Raw genomic sequence first — 15772 nt, 5'->3', positions numbered from 1 at the left:
AGGCTAAGGCCGAGAAATTTGTTATCTGAAGTAGGGGAAAATGAGCTTCAAATAATATGCATTAAAATTCACCCAGTTGTCCTGTTATTCTCCATAATTGGCGTGCAATATGAGGGATCATATGATAAAGTTCACATCCGGTCTTACGAATAATTTGGTGTTAGAATGCAAGGGGGCAATACTGAATAAATACATGGATATCTCTAGGCTAACAGTGCATATGAAGTAGTTAGACGAAGAGAAGAAGAGGCAGACAGAGGTGGAGAAAAAATAAAGACAAGTGATGTTGGGTGTTTTTATGCATTCTAGCGCTACTATTCTAGTCTATTTAGCCTTATTTTAAGGATGATTCATGTGATTAATGGGGTGAGAATGATATAAATGAGCATTTATGTGTCCAAGTATGTATTTACAATGTTTAATGGTGGATTCACATGAGTTTTGATTCAATTTGAGCATTTAGAGTTCAACTGAGAAAACTAGTGTAACTTGCTTGAGCTAGGTGTTTTTCTAGTCTATTGTGTTGTGTTCTAATGAATTTTAGTGAGTTACTAAGGATGTTATTATGTATTTATATGTTAGTAAATCATTAAAATACAGTAGAACCCAACATAATAGACTAGAAAAACACCTAGCTCAAGCTAGTTACACTAGTTTTCTCGGTTGAACTCTAAATGCTCAAATTGAATCAAAACTCATGTGAATCTACCATTAAACATTGTAAACACATACTTTGACACATAAATGCTCGTTTATATCATTTTCACCCCATTAATCATATGAATCATTCTTAAAACAAGGCTAAATAGGCCAGAATAGTAGCGTTAGAATGCATAAATACACCAACATCAGCAGGCTATGAGAGCTAAGTCTGCAGATCAGAATGCCAGTCAACAGAAAGGTGAAAAATGGGGCAAGAAGTGGTCTAATAAGAAATTTTGGGGAAATACTCAGTCTTCATCTAGAGCCCCTGTGCCCATACCCATAGACAATCATTGATTCCATAACCTTAAGTCTAACAGCGGATCGAGAATTCAGGGTGCTCAGTCTCAGGGTAGCATGGCCCAAACCTTTATATCATACCCTTACTGTGGAAAATACGGGAAGGATCATCTGAGGAGGTGTCAATTTAATAGTCATGTATGTTATACATGTGGTCAGTTAGTCTATTATAAGAGGGATTGTCCCTCGGCTAGAGTAAATTTTAGAAGTGCTAAGTCCCAAGCTGCTTTCACGGCTCTGCCTCCTAAGGGTACTGCTCTTGTTGCCGAAGGTGGTCATGACCGTTTGTATGCTTTATCTACTCGCCAAGACTCAGATTCTTTACCAGACATTGTTACGGGTGTGTTACAAATTTTCTCTCATGATGTGTGTGTTACTTTATCCTGAGTGTACCTTGTCTTATGTGACCCCTTATGTGGCAGTTGATTTTATATTTGATCCTAAAAATATTTCTAAACCTTTCATCCATTACTACTCCTATTGGTGACTCTATCATTGCTAGGAGATTTTATAGAAATTGTGTGGTGTCTATTTTCTATTGTGATATTATGGTTGATCTTGTAGAGATTGACGTGGTTGATTCTGATACTATACTGGGAATGGAATGACTTTATTCATGTTATGATATATTAGTCTGTAGAACCAGAAAGGTCACTTTCCCTTTTCCAAATGATCTAGTAATAGAGTGGGAAGGGTATTCCCTTGCACCTAGAGGGAAATTCATATCTTATCTTAGAGCTCATAAGCTCATATCTAAAGGTTGTTTGTATCGTCTTATATGGGTCAATGATTTTAGCACTGAAAGTCCTTCCCCCTAGTCAGTTTCTGTTGTTAATGAATTCCCAGAAGTCTTTACTAACGATTTTCTTGGGATACACCCAGATAAGGAGATAAATTTTGGCACTTAATAGTTGCAGACACCCGTCCTATTTCTATTCTGCCATATTGGATGGCTTCTACAGAGTTAACAAAGTTAAAGAGCAATTAAAAGACATTTTTTATAAAGGATTTACTCGTCTTGGTGACTCTCCCTGGGGTGCTCTGATGCTCTTCATGCATAAGAAAGACGGCTCCCTCTATATGTGCATAGGTTATCGTTAGCTGAACAAAGTTATTATTAAAAATAAATACCCTTTACCCAAAATCAATGATCTCTTTGACCAACTCTAGGGTGCTTTATATTTCTCTAAAATAGACCTTCGTTTAGGGTACCATCAATTGAAGGTTAGGGAGGCTGACATCCCCAAAACAACTTTCAGGACTTGATATGGTCACTATGAATTCCTGGTCATGTTCTTCGGATTAACTAATGCCCCCGCAGTATTTATGGATCTCATAAATAGGGTGTTTCATTAGTTTCTAGACTTGTTCGTTATAGTATTCATTGATGATATCTTGATTTACTCTAAGAGTGAAGAAGAAAATGACAATCACATCAGAATCATCCTCCAGACTCTTAAAGACCATGAGTTGTATGCTAAATTTTCAATGTGTGAGTTCTGGCTTTGTGTGATAGCTTTTTTGGGGCATATCATTTCTAGTGAAGGGATTAAGGTTGACCCCTAATGGGTTGAGGCACTGAGGAAATGGCCCAGACCCATGATTCCAACTAATATTCAGAGTTTTTTGGTTTGGCGAGTTCTACCAGAGATTCGTAGAGAGTTTTTTATCTATAGCTGCTCCACTTGCCAGATTGACTCAGAAAAAGGTAAAATTTGTATGGTCCAAATCTTGTGAGAATAGTTTTGAGAGGTTGAAATACAAGTTGACTACTGCACCTATTTTGACTCTTCCCAAGGGCATAGAGGGTTTTATTGTGTACTTTGATGAGTCCCGGGTGGGACTTGACTATGTAATTATGAATTATGGTAAGGTAGTGACTTATACATCTAGACAGTTGGAGGTACATGAGAAGAACAATGACCATGATTTAGAGTTGGTGGTTGTAGTGTTTGTGCTTAAAGTTTGGTATCATTATCTTTATGAGTATATGTTGACATCTTTACTGATCATAAAAGTTTGCAGTATGTCTTAACTCAAAAAAATCTAAATCTCAGGAAGAGGTGGTGGTTATAATTGTTAAAAGATTATGACATTAGCTTGTACTATCATCCGGGTAAAGACAATGTGGTTAAGGACGCCCGAAGCAGGTTGTCCATGGGCAGTCTTTCTCATGTGGAGGAAGGAAAGAGGAATTTGGTGAAAGATATTCATCAGGTTTCTAATTTAGAAGTTCGACTCCTATATTTCGAGGATATAGGGGTATTCGTTTAAGAGGTACCTAAATTATCCCTATGTGCAGAGGTTAAGGAAAAGTGGACTAAAGAACCCATTTTGATGCATATCAAGGAGGATGTTGGTCAATAAAAAGTAATAGCCTTTGAAATTAGAGGAGATGGTATTTTGAGATACCATGGTCGGTTGTGTGTGCCAAATATGGATGGGTTGTGGGAAAGGATCCTTGATAAAGCTCACACTTCCAGGTATGTTGTTCACCCTGGATCCACTAAAATGTATCATTATCTTAAGGAGATCTATTAGTGGAATAACATGAAAAGAGATATTACTAACTTTGTGGCTAAGTGTTTAAACTGTCAACAAGTTAAGGTGGAGAATTTGAAGCTAGGTGGTGCTTCTCAGGATATAGCTTTGCCTTTATAGAAATGGGAGATGATCAACATGTACTTTATTGCAGGACTTTTGAGATTCTGAAACCAATACGATTCTATTTGTATGATTGTAGATAGGATGGCCAAGTCGGCTCACTTTCAGCCTGTGAGGACTAATTATTCGGGAGACGATTATGCTAAGTTGTATATTTATGAAATAGTTCATTTGCATGGGGCTCCAGTATCCATCAAATTCGACAGAGGTATGCAGTTCTCTTCCTAATTTTGGGGGTCCTTTTAGAGAGGTTTAGGTACCCAAATCAATCTTATTAGCGCCTCTTTCCACCCTCAAACGGATGGGCAAGCAGAGAGTACCATTTAAACCTTGGAAGATATGTTGAGTACTTGTATAATTGACTTCAGGATAGTTGGGTGGATCACTTATCGTTGATAGAATTTGCCTATAACAATTGCTACCACTCTAGCATCCAAATAGATCCTTTTGATGCTCTTTATAAGAGAAGGGGTAGGTCATTGATTGGTTGGTATGAGGTGGGTAAAACCTTTTTGTTTGGTCCTAACCTTTTTTATCAGGCAATGGAGAAGGTGAAAGTCATTAAAGTGACTTACGACAGCTCAAAGTCGCCAAAAGTCCTATGCCAACGTTAGGAGAAGGGAGTTAAAATTTGAGGTTGGTGATTGGGTATTTCTAAAGGTCTCCCCCATGAAGGGAGTCATGATATTGAGGAAGAAAGAAAAGCCTAGTAATCACTACATAGGTTCCTACCAGATTACGAGAAGGGTTGAAGAGTTGCTTATGAGTTAGAGTTGCCCGCAAGTTTATCTTTAGTTCATCAAGTATTTCACGTGTCAATGCTTATGAAATGTATTGGAGATCTTTCACTGGTGTTTCTTGTCGAGGAGATTGGTATGAAGGATTTGTTATTGTATGAGGAATAACCTATAGCTATACTAGATCGACAAGTTTGGAAACTAAGAAGTAAGAAGATAGCTTTAGTTAAAGTGTTGTGTAAGAATCATAAAGCTGAGAAAGTTACTTGGGAGATGGATAATGATATGTATGCAAGCTATCCATCATTCTTTGAAGTCGTGGATGATGATACAAAAGAAATTGATCTTATCTTACTATTTTCATTCCATGTAACGCTTGAAATTGTGCCTTATGTGTTTTCAATCATCATTCGGGGACAAATAATCCCAAGGGGGGATAATGTAACACCCTCAAATTTCAGCTATTTTATTTTTGGTCTTTTCGTACTCTAAACATCAATTTTTGACTCAAATCATGTTTTGCGATGTTAAAAGGATAACTCAAAAGAATTTTAGAATTTTCGGATAGGGTTCGGGAATTTTTGGGGCATGGAGGCAGTGAACCTCCGTGATAGCCCTGCATCGTTGAGCCTGAAACCCACGATAAGGTCTGCGATAGAAAGATAGGCTCCGTGATAGCCCCTGCGTCGCAGAGACTGTGTATTCCTATGTATTTAGTTAAAGTCTTAGAGTGGATTGTTGGTATTTTTCCCCTTTAAACCCATTCCCCACAATTTAAAACACACCATAAGCATTATATCACTTTTGAAATCCCTAAACAATCATTCCTTAATCGGAGAGAAGAAAGCAACCTAGGACTAGGAATTTTAAGCTTCAAGGGTCAAATTTCTCTATGTTTTCATCATTATTGAGGTATGTGGGACTATCCTAACTTTTGCGGACATAAATTTACAGTCTCAATAAGCTTTAATGATATATATAAAGTGGGTTTTGGAAGTTGGTTATTGAGCATGCATTACAAATCCCCTTTTTATGAAAGTATGCATTTGTTTTGGGGTTTTTCTATAAACTTGAATTACCTTCATGTGTATATATGTACGAATCTTGAGAAATTATTACAAGAGATCGATTTACAAAAATTCCCTTCTTATTATGAAATCCATTGTCTTAACATGTTGGGAATTATTTATATGAACAGTTAAAAGCTGAAAATTCAAGTTTGGGGGTCCATTCAAAGAGGTTTAGGTACCTAGGTAAATCTTAGCACCACTTTACACCCTCAAACGGATGGGTAAGTAGCGGTACCAGTCAAACCTTGGAAGATATATTGAGTATTTGCATAACTGACTTTAGGGTAGTTGGGTGGATCACTTGCCATTGACAGAATTTGCCTATAACAATTGCTACCACTCTAGTATCCAAATATATCCTTTTGAGGCTCTTTATAAGAGAAGGTGCTGGTCATTGATTGGTTGGTATGAGGTGGGTAAAACCTATTTGTTTGGGCCGGACCTTTTTCATCAGGCAATGGAGAAGGTAAAAGTCATTAAAGCAACTTAAGACAGCTCAAAGTCGCCAAAAGTCCTATGCCGACGTTAGGATAAGGGAGTTAAAATTTGAGGTTGGTGGTTGGGTATTTTTAAAGGTCTCCCCCATGAATGGAGTCATGAGATTTGGGAAAAAAAAGCCCAGTCCTCTCTATATAGGTCCCTGCCAGATTACGAGAAGGGTTGGTGGAGTTGCTTATGAGTTAGAGTTGCCCAAAAGTTTATCTTTTGTTCATCGTGTATTTTATGTGTCAATGCTTATAAAATGTATTAGAGATCTTTCACTGGTGTGTCTTGTCGAGGAGATTAGTGTGAAGGATTTGTTATTGCATGAGGAACAACCCATAGCTATACTAGATCGAAAAGTTTGGAAATTAAGAAGTAAAGAGATAGATTCAATTAAAGTGTTGTGTAAGAATCATAAAGATGAGGAAGATACTTGGGAGACGGAGAATGATATGTATGTGAGATATCCATCACTCTTTGAAACCGTGAATGATGATACGGAATAAATTGATCTTATCTTACTATTTTCATTCCATGTAATGCTTGAAATCGTGCCTTATGTATTTTGAATCATTATTCGGGGATGATTAATACCAAGGGGGATAATGTAACACCCTCAAATTTTAGCTACTTTACTTTTGGTCTTTTCATTCTTGAAACATCAATTTTTGACTCAAATCATGTTCGGGGAAGTTAAAAGGATAACTCAAAAGAATTTTATAATTTTTAGATGGGGTTCGGGAAGTTTTGGGAAATGGTGGCAGTGAGTCTCCGTGATATCCCTATATTACGGAGGCTGAAGCCCGCGATAAGGACCGCGATGGAAGGATAGGCTCACCGATAGCCCCTACGTCGCAGAGGCTGTGTATTCCTATGTATTTAATTAAAGTCTAAGAGTGGATTTTTGGTATTTTCCCCTTTAAACCCATTCCCCACAATTTAAAACATGCCATAAGCATTACATCGCCTTTGAAATCTCTAAACAATCATTCCTTAACTAGAGGGGATAAAACAACCTAGGATTGGGAATTTTAAGCTTCAAGGGTCAAATTTTCCTATGTTTTCATCGTTATTGAGGTATGTGGGACTATCCTAACTTTTGTGGACATAAATTTATAGTCTTAGTAAGCTTTAATGATATATATAAAGTGGGTTTTGGAAGTTGGTTATTGAGCATGCATTACAAATCCCCCTTTTATGAAAGTATGCATTTGTTTTGGAGTTTTTCTATAAACTTGAATTATCTTCATGTGTATTTATGTACAAATCTTGAGAAATTATTACGAGAGCATGATTTACAAAATTTCCCTTCTTATTACGAAATCCATTGTCTTAACATGTTGGGAATTATTTATATGAACGGTTAAAAGCAAAAAATTCAAGTGTTTTACTAGTTTATAAATGCTCTTGGGTTGTAATGAAATTGCATGTGTTTTGTGAAAGAATTGACCACCACATGTTAAAGTATTGAAAAGAGGGTGTTTTTTATAAGTTTCATCGGTTATTTGAACTAAGAACTTCATGTGATGTTTAAATCTTTTGGGTGGTCATTTACATTTTTTTAAATAAAAAAACTATGGCATGATATAATATGGCTTATATGGCTTGTAAGTCTTGGTATGATGATACCAAATCAGATAAATGCCATGAAAGATATAGAACAGAACAGACTATAGACTTTTAAGATTTTAGGTCATGATTTCAGAAGATGCATATTTTAGAAGGCTAAAAAATGGGCACTAAGAGAGTTAGGTGATTGCCCGAAGAAGGTATGAGTTCAGATAACTCATTCCCCAAAATTGTGTTTTACTGATATGGGTATTATTTTGTCTCAAAATAGGGGATTGTACACTGTCAATGGCCTTGTGGCATAGTAGAGATCAGAGACTCCAACCCTTGTAGCAAACTTGGATTGGGGGCTTTGCCGTGAGTCAAGGATAGTCCCATATAGCCTGTGGGTAACTATAATTGTAGGGTGTTCCATCTAGCTCAGAAGTAAACTAAAGATTTGAGTCAAATATTTTACGAGCATGAATTTAAGCTTTTCATATTATGCCCATGTGTTTTCATTTACCTTTTGTTAACTTGTTTTATGAAAATGCTCTCACTTCTGTTATACAAAATATATATTATGTTTTTGGATTGTTCTACATACCAATACTCTTTCGAGTATTGACGCACTATATTTTAGGTTTTGAGGCACAGTCCTTTGGTCCCGCTAACTAGTAGATTATTTTTAGATATTCAGAGTTGGTGAGCCTCCCTTACTTCAAAAGTCATCTTGCCCATGTGTCATTTCCTTTTAAGTTTTATGGTCCAATCGGGGGCCTTATCCTAGTTTAGACAAATAAGTATATGCAGTTCAGTAGAGGCTTCGTATATTGTTTTAGATGGATTTGGGTTTTCTTATGAGTTGATGTTAAAAAGTTTTAAGTTTAATTGAGGGACCATGTTTTCAGTTTATTTTCTGAACTTTTATTTTTTCTATTGGGTGTACACCATTTGAGTTACAATAGGGCAATAACCACATACTCCTCATGCTTTGTTGAGTTCTTACAAAGGTAGAATTCCCGGAGCATATCGCTTGGCAAAGACTTGGGAAGAATATACTGACACCACCTGGTCATACTTAGAGAAAGCTGCATAAAAGACGAAGAGGTTCGCGAATAAAAAATCAAGGACTTATCAGCAGATCAACTAGATCGAGCTCTAGTCTTTTATTAATCTTTTCTTCTTATATGAATTATGCTTATGATTACATGCTAAGGGATTTCTCGGGTCTTCATAGTTTGGGATGCCCATCGCATTCAGGGCTTTAGTTTGGATTCTGACATGTTTCCTATGGTGGTATATGATATATATATGTATGTACATGTATATGTATTGATTATGTGCATTGGATTTGAATGATTTTGAACTATTCATCATGGTATTACGTTATCCTTATCCATGAGTTTCATGCTAGTGTTTGCACTACTAACCATCTCTGGACGCTGTATCCCCATGCGATGCATGATCCAAAGGCAAGTCTACTTTTTCTGAGTAAATTTAGGTGGGTCAGCACGGTTTGTCGATTCATTATGGTGAAGTGATGAGCTTCCATTCTTTGGAAGACTTAGACATTTCATCAGTTCTATCATAAATTAGAATTGAGAGTTTACATTATCATAAGCATTTTCATTGTCATATGTCAGAATCGGGGGCATGTCCCGATCAAGATCGATTTTTAGTTCTTTGTTAGAAGGTTTTGTCGGATTACTATGGACTTGGGTTATGTTGGTCAGTTGTTCTAGTCGGTTATTGGTTATCGGTTATAGAATTATCTTTTATTCTTTAAACTTATATTGTGCTATCTTATTATATGTTCAAAATTCATCCGACTTAGTGGGATGTTGTTTTCATGTGGTTAGGTGCAGGGGTGGTCTATAGTCCATGTGGAACTGGAGATACCCATCACGATCAGGCCCTGATAAGGTGTATTTGTTGACTTTATATTGTTTATTAATTACTTGAATATTTGTTACTTGATTTAACTGTATTGAGGACTTTCTGGACTATGTTATGATATCCTTATAACTATTATACTTATTATTCGATTAGAATAGGGTGGCTTTTCTGCATGCAGGTTTTACGATTATTTTAGATGGTTGATGTGGTATTACTCGTCACTACTTTAAATTAGGGTTAGTCGATGATGCTTGCTGAGTATATGTGGCTCCGTACTCATTCTTGCTTGTTCTGCGCCTTGTGTGCAGGTACCTATTCGACAACCTCTGGACATTGATTTCTTTAGTTTCCTTCTGTGTTAGCATCTTTGGAGATTCGAGGTAGCTGTTATTATTTTCAGAGATTACTAAAATCTCCTCCAGCCTTATCTTTATGGATTTTCCGCATTTTGGGACACTCAAAATATTTCTCGATTTCTGTATTTAGTGGCTTTTCTTAATGACTACCAAACCTGGGATTATCGATATTTTCGTTATACTAGTCTACTAATCTACTTTTTAGACTGTTTGGGATTTATTTTGTTCGTAAATGCAACTATAAAAAATTATAGATCTCATCTTTCAATTGCAACCTTCAGGAAGGCGGGAAAAATTGGTTCAAGAACTGAGTCAAAATTGGCTAAAGTTTATGTTATGTGTGTCTAAATGCAAAAATGAAAAAAATATTATTTTACCCCAAAGTTGTCTAAGATTAAGTATTCTTGTGCGCCTTAGAGCATTTTTGTTACCCCCTGCCACAAGACTCACTCCGACAATGCCTTTGAAAACACTAATGGGTATTATTTAAACGAGACGATCAAAATTGGACATCTTGTGATATTTTCCTAGAGATATGATGGTCCTTATAGCTACTATCCCAATGCTTTGGGTGAAAAACAAGTTCCATAGTGGAATGTTAGCTCTCCGATTGAAAATAAAACATAAGAAGAGAAAGATAGTAAGGATTAGAAAACCTAGCCAACTAATCAAATTATATGAAAAATAGTACAAATAATAAAGGATACATATATAAAAGGAACACATTATGAGGTCTATTCATACCTCTCGACGATCACTACTTCACAATAAAATAAATCACTTTTAAGAAAATCTTTTCTTTATTTCACAAAAAATGCAAATAAGAAGTGTATCATTTAAAACTTGTTCATTTAACAAATGAAATAAAAAATATTTTGAAGACATGCTTCTAATAAAGGATTGGGCCTTAAAGATAATATTATACTTGAAACTCTGCTATCTTGTAATTTCTAAGTGAACAAGTAATGAAATGGACAGTTTCTTAAACTCAATGATGTCACATTGTAATGCCCCGAGACTACTCCCTTGACGTCATACAGTCCTTAGGACTACAAGTAGCTCATAGCTAACCCACGGCATCTAGCTAATCACTAAACCATAATCATTTACTTAAAACATTAGCGGAAGATAACATTTATCCATAAAATATGTATATAAAATCTTAGGTATAAAGTATGTCAGGTTTAACTAAAAACAATACCATCATGAATGAAGTTGAGAATACTACGAAGTCTGGAAAAGCCTCTAAAATACCAAAGAGCCGCTGGGGGAGACCCCAACTGACCCAAAAATCATGAAGTTTAGACTGGACATAAAATTAAACTACTACAATCAAGAATCATGATCTAAGTCCTTGGAATAAAGAGTTACCAAATAATAGAAGTATCTTAAGGTGATCGCGGGTAATCATGATGCAGAGGAAGAACACCAGGACCTATATCATAATATGATGTCATAACACCCAGATTTTTGGTCCTTGAAAATTTTTAAAATTTTATCCTTGTTGCCCTGACTACGACTCCTTCTTACAATTCGTAAGGAGTCTTGACGGGTCCTAGGGACCCAATCGTAGCCTAAACAGTCTATGTTTGGGTAAGTTCTATTCTGAGTACGAGTGTCTCACTACGAGTCATAAGGACTCAATACGAGTCGTGGTGTGCAAATCGTAGGATATCTTGTGTATACCTCAAATGGGTTCTGTGTTGACTACTATTAGACCCTACGAGATGTAGGGTCCTATTACCAGTTGTATCAGTTGAGTCATAGGGTAAATAGTATGTCTATGGCCTGGAGACTGTCTTGGCTATGACTCATGGACCAAGAGTCATAATGAAACCTTACAAGTCGTACTGGCGAATAAATTTCATCTTTTAATTTAAGGGAACTTTGGATAATTCCCTTCTTACCCAATTAAAATACCACATTAATAAAGCACTTAAGGGGGTTATTTATCATCCATAACATAATCAAATACTTCCAAAACTCTCTCAAGTCCCTCAAGCAGCCATACTTAGGGTTTCCAAGAGGTAGATCACCTAAAGGCTCAAGGGTTAAATTCTCTCCATAAGCTTGGGTATTTCAGGCATGTTACTCTTCCCTAATTGCTATTTTTCTAACAACATGTGTCTTAAGGAATTATTCATACGGCATTAATGTTGGTTTTGAAACATGGGTTAAGGTTTTGAATGTTTGTTGTTGAACAGTGTTTCCCATTATTTACCTATAATTATTTATGCTTTAATTATAGTTTTGAACATGGGGGTGCATAGTTATGGTGATTAAACTAGGGGATTGTGATCTCCTCAACTTGTGACTTTTGAAGTGGTAATGACCTCAACCTCATATTCTAAAATTGGTTTTGAATATAAAAAGTACGCACATTGAACTACTCTTGAACTATTGCATAATGTAAAAAGTTAATGAAGCACAATGATTTTGAATTAAACCTTATGGGATTGTGTAATCCCCCAAGCTAATTTCTAATTGAACCAAGAAGGTCGTAAATTTCCCTAAGTAATGATAATTGGTTTGGCATGTTGATGTTATATTGCAAGTGTAGTTGGTATGATGATACCAACAATGTATGCCTAAATGTGTATCCTGATTCAATGAATGAGAATGTGTGTTTAGGATTTAATGAGGGCTGTGTAGCTGAGTCATAAAAGTGGAGGTCTCGAGAGACCACTACTGGAAACTGCGATGTTGGGGTCTATATGGTCAGGTGGTTTGAGTCTCTCTTATTATTATCATATAATTGGGAGGTTCGAGTCCCCCTATTATATTACATAATTAGGTGCTTGTGTTATCTTGATATGCCGGGAGGTTCAAGTCCCCCATAGTGCATATGTATACCATCTAGTTTGTGTGGCCACATGCACTGGGGCCCGGACAGATAGGGGAAAGCTGGCCCATATAGCCTATAGGTGTCTTCTTATGTTATGACAATTGAGCTACAAAATCCAGGCTAAGCTTTTCAAAATTTTTGTTAAGCCTTGTTCCCTATCCTAACACATTATTTATGTATGTATTATGATGTGATTCATATGGTATTGAAATGACTGAACTTGACATTATTTTGTCCCCTATCCTAGAGTTTCGTGCTAGTGTTCACACCACTAACCTTCTCCGAATGTTGTATTCCCATGTGATACAGGAACCAGAGATACCTCTACTTTTCCTGTATAGAGTTAGGTAGATTGACTCAGTTTATCGATTCTTCATGGTAAAGTGGTGAGCTTCCATTCTCCGAAAGACTTAGACATTTCATCAGTTCTTATAATAGATTAGAATTTAGTGTTTTCATTATTGTCAATATTCTCATTGCCATTTGTCAGAGTCGGGGACAAGTCCCAACCAAGACTGGTTTTGGTTCTTTGGTTAGAAGTCTTTGTTGGATTACTTTGGACTTGGGTGATATTGTAGGTTATTTGGACGGTTATCGGTTGTTGGTTATAAATATGTTATAAATATCTTTAAGCTTATTTTTATTCTATCTTGTTATATGATCGAAATTCATCCAGTGTTGGGGATGTTATGTTCACTTGGTTAGTTAAAGAGGGTGGTCTCTGGTCCAGGTGGGACTTGAGATACCCATTATGGTCAGGCCCTAGTTCGGGTCGTGACAGATGTAGAGCACAAAAAAGTATATGGTAAGTACTTATGGAGTGTACTAAGTATATGGGGGTGTGTGCAATATGTAAATATAATGAAAATCATAAGATAAGGATATGTATGTTAAGTGAATAGTGACTCACCATTTTCTATAAATAAAACTGAAAACTGCATTGTCATAAAGCATAGAGTGAGAAAACATAATTGAGTAAGCTAGTGAGTCTTATACACTTAGATTCTAAAGTTGTTTTGCTGTGGAAGATTCTTTTAACTGACATAAACTATATAGGCAACATGAAACCCAATATATGCCTCGTTGGAAGTCCGCAATATGTATTGCCAGGGGTATAATGCTTTGACTGATGTGATCACTAAACTAAGCCCATTCGAGAGAATATAATAACTATAGTGGTACGTAGTTCTAGGAATTAGATATGTTAAATCTGTATCTGCTCATTGCTCAATACTACTACCAAAAATTATATTAATGCTCATACTATAGAAAACCTATTATAGAAATAAGCATGAATCAATTTTTAAAGTAAATTTATGACGGTAGTCCTGTCATGCTTTTTTACTATTGTCATGTAATTATAAGTAATATATGGGTACTTCAAGATAAACTAAAATTATAGGGTCATTTCATATCAAAACCGTAGAATTCATGCCAAATCATGGAAGTTCATAAAAAATCATGTCATGCTAATTCATATTCATGTTTAAGGTTTGTAAACTAATAAATCATGTGTTCTAAGTAATTTGAATCAGGAGAAACATACAAAAAAATAGAATAAACATGAAAATATGAAGTGTGTATAAACCCAATAATTTAATTTAAGAATTCCAAAAGTAGGAAAAGATTAATTTAGGGGTACAAGGATGGAAGTAGTTCCTTGCTAAATATCCACATACTTGAACTTGATGATTTCTTAAAGTGGAATCTTGAACTAGACCCTTGAAATTTGAATTTTTAGAAGAAAACCTTTTTCTTGAGTTTCTTAAGATTGGAGAGGAGGAAAATGAGGAATTTGAGAGTTAATATACATATTTGGGATGTTTCTAGGATATAAAAATTGATTTGGAGAGATTAAAGAACAAGAATACCGCTTGAAACGTAAAATGAAGATAAACTAAAAAATATCACAAGGACGTGCGCGGTCATGCAACTGGAACCTAGATCGTGCAGTTGTTCGTGCAGTACTGGTGGTTGATGTGTGAGTAGACGCTAATACATTTAAGGCTTTTAACTAAGAATAATTGCAAAGTCTTAAGCAACTTTTGTCATTTTTGATTATTTTACTTTGATATTGCAGTAAAAGTTATGATGCAAGGGAAATTTAAGAAAATGGAGGCAAAAGAGCTAAAAACTGATGCAAAAGAACTGGAAGTGTGGCTGGCAACATTCCTGATAAGTCGTCAGCCCTGTGATAAGTTATTAGAAATCACGTCAGGTGGCTGACGACATTCCTGATAAGTCGTCTGCCCTGTGATAAGTTATTAGAAATCGCGTTAGGTGTTGCAATGTTAGAAGGATTAAAGTGAAACTGTGAAGACATTTCTGACATGTCATCACAACTGTGATAAGGCATCAAAGTTGCCGTCAAATGTAGGCAGAGAATCAAATTTTGAATGAAGAAGTGACGACATTTCTGATATGTCATCACGTATTTGATAAGTCATCAAGCTTTGTAGTCAGTAAAGCAGAAGATGCCAAGAATGCTGGAGGGCCTGATGACATTCCTGATAAGTCGTCAGGACCCTGACACGCCGTCACAAATGTCGTCACCTATTCCGAAGGATTTTCTGAACATTGTGATTTTATTTCCTTATTTAGGATTAGCTATAAAAAGCATTGTTTAGGATTTTCTAGAAAATAATTATCATTATTATTATTCCGCACAAGAGGGGCACTTAAGTTTCAAGAGACGTATTTTGATATTTTCTCTCTCGAATTTCTTGTCTTGAAAAAAAAAATACTTTGGAGAGATTATTATCATTATTCTGGGATTTTCCATTATGATTTAATCTGAGAATATCTAGTTTCTATTCATTTTGTAGTAAGTTTATCTTTCAAATCAGGAATTCAACTAGTTACTTCGACTATTACATCATGAGCGGCTAAATTTCTTTAACCTGAATTATGAGATCTAGGGTTAGGTTTTGATAAGGTGCTAAGTGTTCAAGATTCAAAAGGTGGTAGGATTTCTTGATAATTCTGAAGTTTTAATTAACGTCTGTTGGTTGCAAACAGTAGACACACCTGCTTTGATTTGCTTGAGAAAGAAATCAAATATAGTAGGAAGTGAATTATCAACAGAGACTCAGAAATACTTCGTTTAATAATCAGCGTTGTAACGAGGTTGGTTAACCTGAGGTAAAATCTGGTCAGTAAATAGAAATT

The sequence above is a fragment of the Capsicum annuum genome, chromosome 6 (genome assembly GCF_002878395.1).
Source record: "Capsicum annuum cultivar UCD-10X-F1 chromosome 6, UCD10Xv1.1, whole genome shotgun sequence".
Lineage (NCBI taxonomy): Eukaryota > Viridiplantae > Streptophyta > Magnoliopsida > Solanales > Solanaceae > Capsicum > Capsicum annuum.
The sequence above is the reverse complement of the archived record's forward strand: the minus strand, read 5'-3'. Positions refer to the sequence as shown.